The sequence below is a fragment of the Rhinolophus sinicus genome, linkage group LG02 (assembly GCF_036562045.2).
Source record: "Rhinolophus sinicus isolate RSC01 linkage group LG02, ASM3656204v1, whole genome shotgun sequence".
NCBI lineage: Eukaryota > Metazoa > Chordata > Mammalia > Chiroptera > Rhinolophidae > Rhinolophus > Rhinolophus sinicus.
In genome coordinates, this window is record NC_133752.1 from 180,340,024 (window position 1) to 180,357,050 (window position 17,027).

At 34.4% G+C, this 17,027-nt stretch overlaps 1 long non-coding RNA gene across 1 annotated transcript in view; it reads left to right on the forward strand.

The window, feature by feature from the left end:
• LOC109447596 (uncharacterized) overlaps nt 1-17,027 on the forward strand; it is a 64,514-nt gene that overhangs the window by 31,818 nt on the left and 15,669 nt on the right. Inside the window, exon 5 of the long non-coding RNA XR_002137390.2 lies at nt 2,748-2,953. This is a non-coding gene — a long non-coding RNA (uncharacterized LOC109447596). The remainder of the gene's footprint in view (nt 1-2,747; nt 2,954-17,027) is intronic.

Genomic DNA, 17,027 nt, shown 5'->3' on the forward strand with positions numbered 1-17,027 from the left:
GAACTATTTATTTGGTCATTATAGTAAAGATAATAACTAAGGTACATAATGAGTATTTACTGCAAGTCAGGAAACATGCGAAAGGTTTATATGCATTATTAGGTTTAATACAAAACCCTCTTAGGAAGATAGTGTTATTATTGGTGTTGTTCCCATTTTACAGATGGGGGTCTTTTATTCCTAAGTTTTTTGAAATTAAAAATTATAATGGCGCTAAGATATGCTTTTGTAAAAGAACTTTCTAATCCCACAGCACATATTTTCTATTTTGCATTTCCCCTTCCAAACTTTGTTCAAATGTAATTACTCAGTAAACAATATATCTACAATTCTGTATTCTGCTTTTTTCATTCAGTATAGTCATAAGAAGTTGCTTTTCTCAATCATCCTCATTATCACATAATGACTGCATATGAGTAATTGCTATAATTTATTTAATAATTTCCCTCACTGAGGACTTATTAGCTTGTTTCCATTTTCTCTTTAGATACTACTACAATGAAAAATTTTGTGTAAGTAATATATTCTCTTTGAATTTCCTAGGAAAAAAGTCCTTATGTCCAAGAGTAAACAGCTTTTTAAATTCATTCTAACTTTGAGTTTGAATTATTTTTATAGGAGCAAATAGTGAGCATGATTTACACACTTATTTTGTAATCGTAAATGTCTTTTTTGAACTCTTGTCATTTTTAGGTATGAATTGTTTTTCAGTATTTTAAAGGTGTAGTTTGAATGATTATATGGTAATTAATACATAGTAATTAGCATAGGCCTAAAGCGTGATTTTTTTATTGCATGATTTAATTTTAAAAGTATGTGAATTGGGATTTTAGGAGACCGGTGCATACAACAAAAGTATCATTCTTCATCAACATGTATTTCTTGAGAAACTACTATGCGTTTTGCCCCATGGTTGTCACCTAGTTTATGATTGTGAATGTGATGGACACAGCTCATTTTCCAGCAGAACATTACTGAGTCACAGCTAATATTTTTTGTGTTTGTCATTGTGCTACAACGCACTCTTGTCCTCAAACATTTCTAACTTCTTTCTTCTTTTGCTTTTATGGAATCTGGTTCAATCCCTACTATTAGCCCAAGACATAAAGGATAAAGAATATCTTACTTTCAGCACGCGATATGTGTATATATAATTTCTAAGAATTCTTGAAACTATTTTTCCCCTCCCGTCTCTGTGCTGGTGGGATTTAAGAAACCTTTTTATCTTCCTAGGATGAAAGTATTTTGCTCTATAGTTTTGGGAATCCCTAAATCATCTTAACCCTATTACATATGTCTTACATTGCATCTAAACATGTTTATGTTTTTCTCACGTTAGGCTAAATAAACCAAGTGCAGGGACTTGGGACCCTCATTACAGGAACATCCTCATGTGAAAATAAAATGTGAATTTAGGGTATATACCACGATGTATTCACACACTGAACTATAACTGCAAATTTCACAGGTAGAGATAACTATTTGGGTCCCGTTAGGGTGCCAAATATATAGATTTCTTATGTAAAATGCACTTCAAAATTGCATTTTAACTTTTCCCTAAACTCTTCCACCCCAGAAAGACCTACTCATTTGCTGATGGATATAACTTTATTATCATATTGTATATTACTCTTTTTTAAACTCTGCAGTGCTCAATTTTTACTTCACTGGTGCTTAAACGTTTCAATGGGGAAAAATATTCGTCAGTAAATAATCTGTTGATTTAATGTCTTTCCATGCAGATCAAGCTTTTTACTGATTAACTGAATGTTTCAGAAATATTATATCATTTTATAGGAATGTTATGCATGTTATCTGATATGGATTTAAGTTTCAGTAAATTGATCATATGTATGTGTGTGTATCTACCTATGGATTGATTGATAGATAACACACTTTTATATGATTTCAATGGACTGATTTTTTTTTTTTTGAAGGGAAAATTTGTTTTAGGATGTAAAGACGGATGTCTGTCTCTCAATACAAAGTTGTCTGAGCGATTCTTAACTGAGACGCCCAAATTAGTTTCTCATATTATTCTGTATAAATGTGATTTGAACTTTTATGTGAGGATACGTTCCAGAAATTGGAATTTATAGAATTGGAATTTATAGAGTACTGTTCTTGCTGAGAAAGGGATAGGTGGAGACAACTTAATAATGTCATAATATCACTTCCGTGGGTTGATGTAAGGCTACTTAGCCATAAAGCTTGCTCCTTTGGGTAACAGTCTGCCCTTGTACGTTACTAAGGGAGCACAGAGGTGGAAAAGAAAATGCAAAGGCATCTGAGAAAGGAACTCTGATAGATTTTTTTTAAAGTCTCCTTAAATTTTTAATATCCCACAGCCGTAGCACTGGGATTGAAGTCCTCCCTATTACAACTTTGCACATACCCTACCGTTTGAACTCAGACCCTAGGAACTACATGTCTGAGAGCTGAATGTATTCTTGGTCCCAAATCAATCTTGTCACTGCTCACAAAGCAATGCAAGATAATAAGTAGTATTCACCTGATTGCTTTCCTGCTCTGAGACAGCTGGTGACGCGTGTCTTCCTGATAACCAGGAGTTTCAGATCTAAGGCAGGGATAAAGGGAAGCTGGGAGCTTGAAGAATCTAAATTTGACAGTCGATGGCTGAGGAGAGGGTCAGAAGGGATAGAATCCGTGACACGTATAAGAAAGGAACAAAATTTATCTGCTCTGGTTGCAATGATTAGATGTCTTTTTGTCTGGCTTCCTTACAGCGGTTGACTGATTGTACCCACCAGCTGGCTAATATCATAATTAACAAAGTTGCTACTACATTCGCAAAGTTTAATAAAAAAATTTGCCAATGATATGATGGCATTGTCACAAAGATCACAAGGGACACGGAGTCGACTTTTGCTCAAGGTGGAACGGCAAAACTGTATAAGGCAAGATGAGAAATCGTGAACTTGTTCGGCCAAAGGTATGTTTCTTTCATAATTCCACATCCTGGGTTTTCTTATTAAGGTTTTTGTTTGATGGTTGGTGGATTCTTTTTTGTTTCGTGACCAAAATGATTTATAGAAAGATCTGTATGTTTCTTGTTCAAGCATATTTTCTGAAAGTTTTTTTTTTTTTTCCAAATCTGGAAATTCAGAAATATAATGGAGTAGCTTTCGGTTCCGAGATGAAATATAAAGCAATGTTTTGTCTGTTGTGTCTAGCTAATCTTTATCAGGTTTCAGAATAACTATTTGGTAACAAATGTCAGTTGAACACTTATATTGTGTAGCGTTGGGTTTATTTTGCTCAACAATGTAAAAGCCATTGCTCTGCTTTATTCTATTGTGTCAACCTAGTTATAGGAGTGAAAAAAGCAAGCATAGTTATAGAAAAGATAGAGGTTCTATTTTAGTTTCAAGAAATGCTCAGAGTAGGGGAAGTGATGGCTGAAGTCTTGATTTTAATTAAACACAGTAATTGGGGCTTTTAACAACATTTAAGAAGACCGGTATTTCTTGAAATTATGTGCTATTCCCCAGTGTCATTCTGGCCATTGATTGTTATACCTGTACTTTGTTTTCACTGTGATTTGCTTTGCTTGATTGAATATCCAAGCTCTGGGGAATTTCCCCAATTATAGTCATCACATATTGCTAATGAATGAATGAGAATATTGATGGGGGGGTGGGTGGGGAGAGACATGTGCCTGTGTGTATACGCTTGTGCGTTTCCTCTGAGTACAGAGAGAGGAAGGCATCTCAAAAAATATGCAGAAGGCAAAGTTTGGGTTATTTATGCTGTGTCACACCAGAGCTATAATACCAAGGCAATCAATTTTCTATGTAATTGGAGACATACGGTAAGGTTCTTTTATTTTCCCTATATGGTCATCCAGGCCACTGTATAATAGGAAAAAAAAAAGCAGTAATTTGTTTTCTGCCCATTGCTGTTTGTCTTTTGTGTTAATAGCAGTTTTTAAACATCATGAAATAACATTTTCGAAACAAATTAATTCACAGCATGTATATTTTTAATAAGGCCATTTAAGCTTTCTCGTGGTTTTATTCCTAACCATGGGAGGTTAGATATTCTGAGTATACTCATTTTAAAATTTGACAATCAAATTTCCTATTCTCAAATTATAAAAGCAGTGAATCATTTTATGGGATTATGAATTTTATTTTTGTATTAGTTTCAGGTGTACAAAACAATGTAATAATTAGACATTTACACCCCTCACAAAGTGGTAACCCCCCTCCACCAATCTGCTACCTCTCTGACATTGTATATAGCTGTTATGAATATTTAAGCCTTTAAGTATCCAGATAATTTTTTAAAAACTGCTTATTGAAATTTTGCTTAAATTTTGCTTACATTGCTTTAATCTTCTCTAAAATTTAATGACGGTGATACGACAAGCTGAAAGTGAAGGTTTAAATCATTATTTTATTATATTCTGGACATCATTTGCAGAAGAGAATTTCATTTTCATGACAGAGACCTTTTTTATTCTTGGACTTTGCATCTCTCTCCCCTCCTGGTATCTGGCACATAATAGGCACTCAATATATATTTATCGAGTGAATGAATTAATGAATTTAAGTCTTCCTACTGCTATTCAAATATGCTTAACATTTGCTTCCTCTGAATCAATAAGTTTTGTACGCAGTAAACATTATGGACAGAAACACATAGATGAATGGCATAATCACAGACAATAGGGAAGATTAAGTTCCAAATTAATATAATGTTGTTTTAATCTAAACCTCCATAATATTTTGTGTAATTGAGATTTGCTATTGTAAGAACTCAGTTGGAGTAGCAAAGGTCTATGAGGATTAGAACGGGTGGGTAAAGTGGTTCACAGCTGATGCACCCATTCTTTTAGACAGGATTATCTCCTGATATGTGTAGAAATGAACTCTTGTCAGAGTTTCAAAGGAATTAATATTTTTTGGTAAAATGTGCTAATGTAAAGAGTTAGAAGATTAGTGGTGCATAATGAAAGCAATGCATTCTTTCTCATGGAAATAGGAATGTAATAAATGTCCTGCAAGTGATTGGGGCTGTAGCAATTTTATTGAAGATTAAAGTTTGATTGACCTTTGTTAGGGTGATTAACCCTTCTGAAATTAAAAGCCAGAGCTGAATTATTCTGGGCAATTTAAATGCAAACATTGAACAGGTCGTATGTCATTCAAATAATAATAATAAAAAACCCTCCTATTTTAATTTTCATTCGTGCACGTCTGAATGGGATGCTGCTTTGGAAAGATCATAGCTCTGGCAAGAGCATCTCGGTGGCAGAGAATATAGAATAATGTACAGATAATTGGGAGCACGTGGGAAGAGTCCCAGGCATCACTCCCTCCCCCATTCAAAACATCAAAACCACCACCCAACAAAAGCAGGGAGCCTGAAGTCAATCTCCACACACTGAAAATGCATGATCTCAATAGAAAGCAATCTAGGAATATCCTGAAAAAGGTTAGAAATAAATAACATTCCAATCCAATGCCAACCACCAAAGCTGCATATTTTATCCAGGTTTAATCTGTATGCCTTTTCCTAAAAATGGTGTGTGGGGGAAAGCTGTTTTGTACGATTGCTTATGAAGCTGTTCGTAAAAGTTGATTATTTCTGATGGCTGGTGTTTCATTCCCTATGATCTCTGATAGTTTATGGATATATTCAGTATTTCCATTAAGTTAAAAAATGTCATAGGAAGAGCAAACTCTAGTTATTTACAAAGTCGTTTAATGGTTTCATTTTATTTTTCTTCATTAAATTTTCTTGAAGCCTCGAAAAGTTGCATATTCACATCGCTTCAAAAAAATGGTTTCTATTTTTCATATCATATTACATTTTTTTATTGCTAAGTCGGTGAATATTTTTAGATTTAGGTCCCACCATGTAGTGAACACAGCTGCCTTTTATGTGTCTGCGGGCTATTAAAATGATAATAAAGGTTCTCTTCATTCCATGTGTAATTTATTTCTCTCTCTTTTCATCAAAGAATTCATGCTGAATGTGTCAAGGTAGAAAAGTCAAAGGTATTACAGTATAAAAATTAAGAAGCCCGAGGTACTAGAGTTTATTTTTGCACAAGCTTTTCATGTGCTCTTTTAACATTCTTTTGAAAGATAGGTTTCTACTCCAGACGTATGAAGAAAGTCAAAGATGAGAAACTTTTGATAGAGTGACAGATTATTCAGCTAGCAAAGTGACAGCGACATCGTCCAGAGAGCTGGATAATAGCTTCCAGCATTGATTAATAATATGTCTAATTTAACTAAGATCTGTTTGATATCAGGATAATTTCCTAATTTTTAATTTTGGGACTAGTATTTAACTACAAATTGTAAACAAATATGTTGTTCTGAGACGGTATAAATTATTAGCTTTAGTTTTGGTACATTGAATTATCAAACTTGAAAAAAAAATCCAGTTGTTCTCAGATAATACTTGTTGTCTTATTAAAGATAATTTTCACTCAAAAATAAACACTACTGCTAAATTAAATCCCTAAAATAAGCAGTATTAATTCTTCAGATATAATTCAATAATTTTCTCTAATTTGATTTACTTTTACCAGAAAGAAATGAAAATAATTTTGGCATTAAAATTTATTGTAAATACAACATTCTCTAAGGATAAAAAGCTAATGTGCCAAACTACTGATAACATCCTTCTCTGTATTGCTATTAATTATCAGCAATCGCTTCCATAACAGAAAATCTTGGCTCAAGAAGGGGAAATTCATATTGTCATAGTTTAGAAAAAAAGAATTGGTGAAAGAACAAAGACAAATAAGATTATATTTTGTTAAATCCCAAATCCAATCATTTGTTTTGCTTCAGTGTGCTTAGAAGACATTTTCATTTCTTTGTTACCTTTGTTTCTGGCAATCTATCCTCTAATCCATCCAGTCCCAGACCTGACATTGTCTCTTATATTTGTGAAATAACATTCTTTGCCTTTAACAAGCCCAATTTAATCTGTTTGATATTTTTATGGACCACACAGTTTAGTTGGAGTCCTTCTGTTCAAAAAAGCAGGCTGCTTAAAAAGTGACCAGTGGTGTCATTTTATTCATTGCATATTATTTGTGAGTCAACAATTGAATTTAATTCCACTAAATTTTAGAGTAGGCCTACCATGAGCAATTTTATTGTGCTGAGCTAAAGAGAGATAACAACCGGCAAATTCAAGGATTTTTAGGGCTTTACAAATCATTAATAGTCAAAAAGTAGTCCCCTATGAATTTCTCAAGATATTATTCTCTTTAGCAGCTAATAATTCTAGAATAAAATTGTTTGGTTAATATCGGTCAAATGAATTATTTCTTGTAATTTGTTTGACAAATAATAAAAATACTTGAGACAATAAATGCTCTGATATTATCTTTCCAGCTAATTGTGAAGACCGGTTCCCTAGCATTAGTCTTCAATTGAATTGGAAGCCTACGTAATGTAATGTAGTGATGTGTGGCATTTCATGCTAACTGTATTAAAATGATCACATCACCTCTACATATTACTTTGGAATCTGGAGAACTGTTTTATAAGATAACTTTGACTTAAATGCCTTCAGCATTAGTATTTCTGGAGCCATTGCTGATTGATCTTTGTTCACTTTCAACTAGTATTTATTGAGCGCCTCCTGTGGTTCAGGTACTCTTTCCAACCCTGTGAGTTGGTTCTGTGAGCCACATCTTATGGACCAGAAAGTGAGACTCAGGGTATAGAGTGATTTGCCAGAAGTCAGACAGCTAGTCAGTGGCCCCACTTGGGTTGGAAGCTGGTGCCATATTTCAAGACCTTCTTTATCAGACAAATCATTGTGATGTACATAGCATTCCACTTTGCTCAAACTCGGGGATTATTTGCACAGGATTTTTGATGAATTAAAACACTTTTCTCTATACAAAGCAATTTACTAAAATGCAGGAAGTAAAATGAAAGAATTAATTCTCCCCTGGTTGACTTCTGAGGGACTAAGAGAAGATGCGGTTTAGAAAGTCAAAGATTACTCACTGGCACATTTACTTTACTTAGTTGGCTCATTTCATGGACCTTAGAAATTGTCCTCTCCAAATAGTTATCATTTAGGTCTTTGAAAACCAGTCATTAGGATCTTTTAAAAATTGTCTTTGAAATGTTTGTGTTTACCTCCCTGTCATTTAAAATCCATAAATCTGTTTCACAGACAAAATCAGAGGTATCTCCATCTCACCTCATACACTTTTCATTGGTTGAGTGGTTTGACAACCCACTGATAAATGTGCCTCCATATTTTATCATTCCTGCTTTGAAACTAGATATGAGCACAGAGTTAGATTTATATTCCATAGGGAATTGTCCAATTGTTTGTACAAATGTGTTTAAGGAATATGTGGAAAAAACGTTTTTTGATAAATGTAAAAAATAAACCTACAAGTTGTATGTAATTACTGCAACATGCAAAAAAGATATTCTACTTAGCAAAATAATCTTCATTCCCATTTCCTGACTTTTATGAGAATGAAAGAATTAACCAAGGTTAGACAAAAAGTAAACCTCTGCAAAATTAGCCTAGGAGGTTCCAAAAGTTTGGAATTGATAGATACATTCTCACTTGGAGACTGGGTCCACCTTTTGAAATTTGATTCTTTTGGTCTGTAGACTCTCTGGGCTTGTATCAGAGAGTGTGATAAGTCTAAATCCATCTTTGTATTTACCCACACAGCCTAAAAGAGTGCCCGATACATGGTGGATACTGAGGAAATGTTTGTTAAATTGTTTTCAAAGGTACTATTACCATTAATATAAAGCTAGGACACTGGACTCATCCCTTCATTATAAAGGTCTGGTGTTTGCACTAAGAAATAAATCCAAACTTCAAAGTCTGACGACCAAAAGAAGTTAAAATGTAGATGATAGATAGATAAACGTAGATATAGATATGCAGATGTAGATATGCGTGTATATAGATACACTCCCATATCTACATCAGAATGCTTTTAAAAATGGCCCAATATTTTCTTCTACTTTAGCTTGAACTCTAGGCCTCGCAATCTCTCCGCACCCGGAATTGTTAGTCACTAGTTAGTCACTTATAACTTAACAACATTTAAACTAGTTATGCATTGATAAAAATATTTAATCAAAAGTATCAGATTGCTTTATATTAGTAGGAAACGTGAAAAATAATTCACAGTATTCATTTTGAAATGAATGTAAAAGCAACTACAGGGCATTGTATAGAATCAGGGAAACTTATGAGTATTTGTAGGAAAATAAGAAATTACTATTGTGAGTCTAACTGCAAATGAAAGTACTTTGCAGCCGAGAAAATTAAAATGTGTAATAAAACATGACACACTGTGAGCGTTTTCCCTAAGAGATGCTAGACAAGATGGAAGAGCAAGTTTGACCAACATCTCTTCTAATTATATAAATACTTAAGAATTCATTAACCATTTGAGTCCCGCTTGAGGATGATTAAACCCTTAGACAGATGTGAATCAACTTTACTATGTGGAAACATTGAGGAAAACATTTATGAAAATATGATCCAATTTCTGAAAATACAGGCCAATTAAAGTTTGAGATTTAATTTAGGAATTTCCACTCTGCATGATGTATATATTAATGATGATTTCTCTCCCCTTATTCTTCATCTTCATAAGCAAAAGGAGATTTTTTACTTATTGACATATTACTGAAGAATCTAGCTTTCTCCAAAATTATACATTTTTTGCATAAATGTGCCTAATTACCTGAATTCAGTTTTGATTAGCAGTGTTAATTGATGCAGCTGTGGATGGTATCTGTTTACCTAAATTACCATGTGCAAACAGCAATATGTCTGGAAGTGAATATGCTAAACTGAAAATACTAATTAGCTAAGACAGATTGTTATTCAAGTCACATCGTGGAGCTTTCTAATGAAAGCCTGGATATGTCAGGGTTTTATGATATTCAGACAGAAATGTCTATATTACATATGATTTCTAAATTTAATTCATAAGAACAGATGGGATGTCAGCCAGAGCTCTTCTGCCTTATTCCAGTATTAACGTGAATATTTTACTCAACCGGAGATATATTCGTATGTTTTTTTGTAAGAAACACCTCGTGTGCTTTGACGATGTGCCAGCCCTGCACATCTAGACTCATCTATTTCATGACCAATATATATCCCACATTATATCCACCTACTGTCCCAAAGATGAAGATAAATAATCCACTTTGCAAGTTTACTCACATCAACTGGCTAATTTAATGATATCAAGTAGCAAAAAATTTAGTTAAACAGACCCCTTACACTGAATAGTATTTCCTGGATGTTTTCTTTTTGCATCCCAAACTAATAATAATAAGAATAACAATAAAAATTTGATCGTAGGATTTTTTTAGAATCAATTAACAACTCAAAGGGCTGAAAGATGAGTTCTCATTGCCTTCAGATTGTCTCATCTTTATCATTTAAAAATAGGTAGCAAAGCAGTGCTTCTTTACAAGGACCCAGCTTTAAAGCATTTCAGCCTTTTGTGTCTTTGGTTCCCATTACCTTTGTCCTAAAGCATGACCTGCTTTGCTTAAGGTTACTCTCCAAAGAAAGCATTAATCTTTTATATCTGCTGTCTCACTCAGCACTCATTAATTGCAATGTGACTTAGGGATACCCAAAGATTATAGTACAAATCCTTCACATCATATACCGTGTTTCCCCAAAAATAAGACCTAGACGGACCATCAGCTCTAATGCATCTTTTGGAGCAAAAATTAATATAAGACCTGGTCTTATTTTAATATAAGACAGGGTTTTATATAACATAACATAACGTAACATAATATATAACATAATAAATATAATGTAATACCGGGTATAATATAATATAATACAATACAATACAATACAATACAATACAATACAATACAATACAATATAATATAATATAATACTGGGTCTTATATTAACTTTTGCTCCAAAAGACGCATTAGAGCTCACGGTCCGGCTAGGTCTTATTTTCGGGAAAACACGGTAGTGAAGAAATAATGGGCCCATCTTCACTTTCCCAAGAGACTGAATAACTGTGCTTAATGCATAAGTCTTTTCTTCCCAAAGGCTGTGAAAGTAAGGCCTCTTGACTCAAACTTAAAAGTTTAAGATCTCTTATTAGATATTTTAAGATGCCATGAGCAAAATGGGGATAATTTTTATGATGCAAATTTGAACATAATTATAGTCTGGCATATTTAGTTTAGGTTTAAGTGAGAATTATAATTACCAAAAATTGAATTCTATAAATTATGCTAATTTCTATCCCCAAAGTTTTGTGTTATTTGGGTTCCTTAAGATAGTTTTAGATCCAGCAAAATTACAATAGGATCTAATACTGAAAATAAGGAATTGTGAAAATGACTTTTTTACATCCTAGCTACAAAAATATTAAATACTGTTAACTGGCCCAGGAAAACATGAAGTGTTTGAATAGTTTAAATCATAGTAGATAAAAGGGACATTTAAGTCCTAATTAGACCATTTGTGTTCTATTTTCTGTATTAATACTAATTGTAGCATATTACTGCTATTTGCTGCCCAATGAATAAAGCCAATCTCAATATTTTAAAAATAAAATCATGTGTGTTATAATGATGATTATTTCATAATATGCTTGGAAAAGTCACCTTTAGAATTGTCTTGCCTTGATTATCATTTTAACATTAGTCCTTTCAAAGATGCTTACTGTAAAACTCCTTTGTTCTTATAATTTCTTTATTTTTAAAAACTTGTAAAATTGTATTTCCCAGTGGCTATAGGTAGCTTGCTGAATGTTCTGTGGACAGTCTGAGACAGCTCACTGTTACAGAACCAAAATGTGTGTGTGTGTGTGTGTGTGTGTGTGGTGTATACACATATATTCATAAAATCACTTAAGCGAAGAGCTGAATTTAAACACTAGATTCAGCCAACCAGTTTGAATGTTGGGTGTGTTTACTTTCTGTATTGCTTGGTTCACTAAAACAACTGTTAAGTAAATGTAAGTCTGTTTTCAGAGACTACATAAAAGAAGAAAAATCCTCCCTATAAAATTCCGCTATTTATTCTGTTCAGAGTAATGTTTGGGGAACTCTTTTCTCATCATGAGATTTTCTAAATATTTTATTGATTTTTTTTTTTTTTTTTGGTCTCCCTGTAGATATGTGAACTTGTTTGTGTCAGAATTTTTAAAATAGTCTTTGTTGGCACGTGAGCATTTCTACACACTAAACCTTAAAATGGGAAAACAAGTCAGTGATGTGAAATGTGAAATGGAGTTACGGATTTTTATCAGACATTCCAATGAATTGTCTTTAAGCAAATCACTTAACTTCAGTGTGCAAATTAGTTAATTTTAAGAATAAATATAGCTATCTTTCTGACTTATGAAGGATTTATCACCATGCCCAAGGTTCAATGGATCCATAAATGAAGTATATGAATTTGTTCTTTGAACTCTAATTGGCATGTGGGGGAAGCGGGTCAGATAGAGTTAAAGGCTGAGGGTTAATCCTTTGAAAAAATTTTGATTCAGTTTTATTACTTCTGAGTACTGCTAATGTATTCTAAGATTAATTTGAATCTTTGTTTCACTTCATGTATGCCAGTTTCTTTCAAGAGGATAGATTGTAGGTTCCCTGAGGGATATCTTTTATTGATTTGTTAAACCTTTCCCTCTACCTTCACAGAGCTTCCTCATATGAGAAGTGTTGTGCACACAGTAGGTGCTCTCTAGGTACTCCTTGATTAATAATCACAGCCATTAACTCCAGTTATAACTCTCAGTAACCTATATTACAGGATACTGTGTATTACAGAGGGCTGTAAACCCTCTGAACACGTTTTGAAAAGTGTAAAGCTTCTGATCATTTTGAAAAAGTTGTATATTTTTCATCAGTTTAGGTTCCGGTCAAAGGAAACCTAACATTTCACAAAGGATAGGATTCATTTGAACTTGCCCCTAAAATGTATAACATGCTACACTCGATTAATGCAAATTTCAAATGAATGGGATTTGAATGGGTAAACGCTGCACAGACTTGCAGACAGGCAGACCTAAATGCAGATGTTGCCTCTGTCATTTGCCAGCAATGTGACCTTGGGGGCATTTTCTTAATTCTTTCGGGCCTCAGGTTACCCATTATAAGAGTTAATAATACCTGTGTGCAGTATTATGATAAATAAATTTCATAATGTACCCAATGCCTATCATTAAGTTGGCACTTAATATATAATAGATATAATTACTTTATATAATACGGTGGCTTTTCATCAAAAAACAACAGAGACATTTTTTTTAAATGTGGTGTTCATTAACTCTTAAAACTTTGTGCAGCAAAGTTATTTGAGAGTCCTCCCAGTGTGTGTGTGTGTGTCTGTGTGTGTGTGTACCCATTTTGCCCCAAGTGTTTATGTGTGCATGTGTGTACATACACGTACATATATCATTTACATGACAAAATTAAACACCTGGCTTCTCAAGATATGTGGTAAGTAAACTTCTGGTTTCCTTCTTTTCTAAGAATTTCATACTGCTGTATAACACTTCATAGCTCAAAAATAATTCTGTACACATTATCTTATGTAATCTTCACAGCAACATGATAGGGCAAGTGACATTACTTTCTTCTTTGTAAATGGGGTTTGCAGAGATGTTAAGTGGCTTACCTAATGTCTTTTACTACAGTAAGGGACAGGGAAGACATGAAGCTAAGAGAATATATTTGGAATTTTTTTCTAGACTACTTAGAAAAAAAGAAACTAATAATGATGTTTCTCTGTGCAGCGTTGACAAACAGAGTAATGTCCTAAGTGAATATTACTACATTTAAATATAAGGCCCAAGAATGAGTATATTATGAAATCCAGGACATTCTTCAGGTTTGCATAAGAGGAGTAGAATGTGTTTCTCCTCAACAAATATTTATTGAGATATTCTGACTGATTGCATTGTTCACAGCATTTACCCATTATCATTTCCACTGTGGTTACTAGGGCTTTTGTGGAAAAGAGATGGGCCATATTTGGAAACGCTGGGACTAGGTCTCTCTCAGGCCTGGACAAAAGCCCAGAGGTCTAAACCTGGGTGAATGTCTAGGGATTTCTTAAGAAATTAACACCTGGAGCCAGATTTCAGAAAAATCTATTCTTCTTTCATATAAGGAGCTTGTTACAGGAGAGGGAAAATGACCCAAGGAAGCCATTCAGCCCATTTATAATTTGTTATATTGGGTTAAAATATTTCACTGGTTTAACAGTACCTTGTATTTGTAAGCTATTACAAAAAAATACTGACAGGATGTAGAAAGTACAAGATGCAATGCCTACAAGGATTTAAACTCTCTTATCATATACCTTTTATAACAACAGCAGTATAGCTCAAATGGCAAATTCTTCCCCCGTTTAATTCTAAGGATGTTAAGTAATGCCTGTATTCATTCATGTATCCATTCAGCAAGCATTTCTTCCTCCCTACATTATATAGTGAAATACAAATGTGGTCTTTGAAATCAGATGGTCGGGGTATAGATCATTGGTTCTCCACTCATTAAAGGTGGGAACAGGGGGGAGCGAATTATTAGACTCTTCAGCTTGCTTATCTAAAAACTTGGGTCGGCCATAATGAGATTGATAGGGGGATAGACAATGTTTGTAAGATAGTTCTCGCTGTGTGGGACATTCCCAAGTGCGATTACTTCATGAAAGTGAATGCTCTTCCACTCAAGGGACATCAAAGTAGTTGGAATGGAAATACACATACCTAGAGCAACTATGGAATTCTAACATGGCATGTAAATAAATACAATCTAACATGGCTTAGACTCCATAGATGCTAACAGAATGTAGAAATAGGAAAGATCTTGTAGAGAAAGGGAAGATAGTAGCAAAAAGGCTTTCCGGGCAGTACGGTATCTACATTCTAGCACTGCCTTTGTTCAGTGTATTTAGCCTGATGAGCATCTCCCTGGAGTCCACTGTTAATTTAGGAACCTATGACATCTGTGCAATTTAAATAGGACCAGGGCCCAAACCCAAAAGCACATGGAATGTGATTTCCTATTCAACGTGGTTGAATAGGCCATCATCATCCCTGGGCTTCGAGTCATGAACTACATGGACCTAATTGACACTGGGTTGTTGCCTGCTCAGATAACATGCATGGTAGAATTTTGGTGTATTTGGACTTGTTCAGGGTGCTTATGTCCAGAAATTCCAAATTAGATTTTTGTCATTAGCTTGTCAAGCTTGTCTTAAGCCCACTTAATGAGGTCTGCCGGTGGAATGTCTTTTATGTTCTGTGGCCTTTATGCTTAGTCTCAGCTACTCTCAACTGTGGCTGAGAAGTTAATGAAGTTACCACAGTACTCGCTTGTCTGCTGCTTTTGAAAACACACCTCGTATGTGTTTGGGTATTTAAATTCTGTTTTCTAGCTTTTAGGGTTTATATCCTCGTGGTGCATTCAAGTGCTATGGAAATAAGACCAGATGGATGTGACAACCAGCCATTCGGGAAATTACATACACATTACATTTCAGAAAACCAGTGTACATATGTCTATCTGGATGCGCTCATATGCTGGATTATTTTTGTTGCATCCAAATGTTTGGGATTTCAGTGAAACAGTTACCTCGAATGTCAGCTTGGGAATTCCTTTCAGAGGAAAAGCATGGCCTGCAGTGAGCCTTTTTGTCAATCACAGCTGAATATGGGGACAGAATACAGGTCACTGCATTTCTCAACCTTCCTTTGGTTTTCTCCATCATACTCATCACTACAGATATTATATTATAAACTTGTCTGTTGTCTGTCATCTTGCTAGAATGTAAACTCTATAAGGACAGGTAAATTTTTTTGCCTTGTTTAATAGTGCTTGGCACATAGAAAGCGTGCTGTATGTGATAATGAATAAATTGACTACCACTGAGATAATAAAATGGTATTTAATTCCCCTTTGTGCAAAAGCCAGCATAACATGGAGTTTTTCTTTTGTCTCTTAAATCATGAACATATAGTTGTGAATAATGATGATGAGCATGCCTAACGCTTATATACTGTTTACTATCTGCCAGGCACTGTTCTGAGCACTCACAAAAACCTTTAGTGTGAGAGGTGTTATTCTCCCCCCTTTATGGATGGGGAATCTGAAGCACAAATACTTGAATGTGATGGAGCCTAAAATTCACACCCGCTAGCCTGCTCTTCTACGTCTCATGTGTTGTTTCCAGGGATTGAAAAGTCATCTCACAAATGTATCCACCCTTTCAATTAGCAAAAATCATCACATAACAATGATCTGTTAGTTCTCTGCTATTCTTAACTATGCCATGCAGTTCAACCCGGTGGTGCAAAGACAATTACTCCCATTTTACTCTAAGAAGCAGGAATCTGAAGAGGCAATTACTTTTCCTACTTTGTATTACTCTCTTCGTTGATTGCCTACCTACTTGCTCTTCTGTGGAAAAGGGAAAAGAGGAAGAGACTAGATGATAAATGCTGTAAATAAATCCTTCAGGTTTCTGTGCTGGTTAAAAGGCTGTTTTAATAAGCCCAAAGCATACTGTCAAGCTGAATGAAAAAAATTGGTATTGTGGCCTCTACCTTGGCTTACTCATGGTTGCTCAAGTTTCATTCTTATTGACACAAATTCTAATTTAGATTCAAATTTAAATTTGAAATCAAAATATATTATGGAACTTTTAGCAAGAAACAAGCTTGCCCATTTGAGTTTAAGCTGAGATTCGTTTCTGTACCTTAGCACAGACCTCCCACAGTGGTATAGGTTTTGTCCCACATGAGTGCCAGAAAAAAATGGAGAAGCCAAAATTAAATTTTAAATGTCCTGCAAATTAATGAAAATCACCTCCAGACACATAGGTAGTCAGGGAATGGACAGTATGTAGAATGTAATGGCTGATAAATCTTCAGAAGAATGGCAGTTTTCAGGGATGCATTTGTGTACTGGAGAACAGTGTTCCATAGCCAGAGGGAATGTATCTTCAGTGGAATTAGGACTTATGTTCATTAC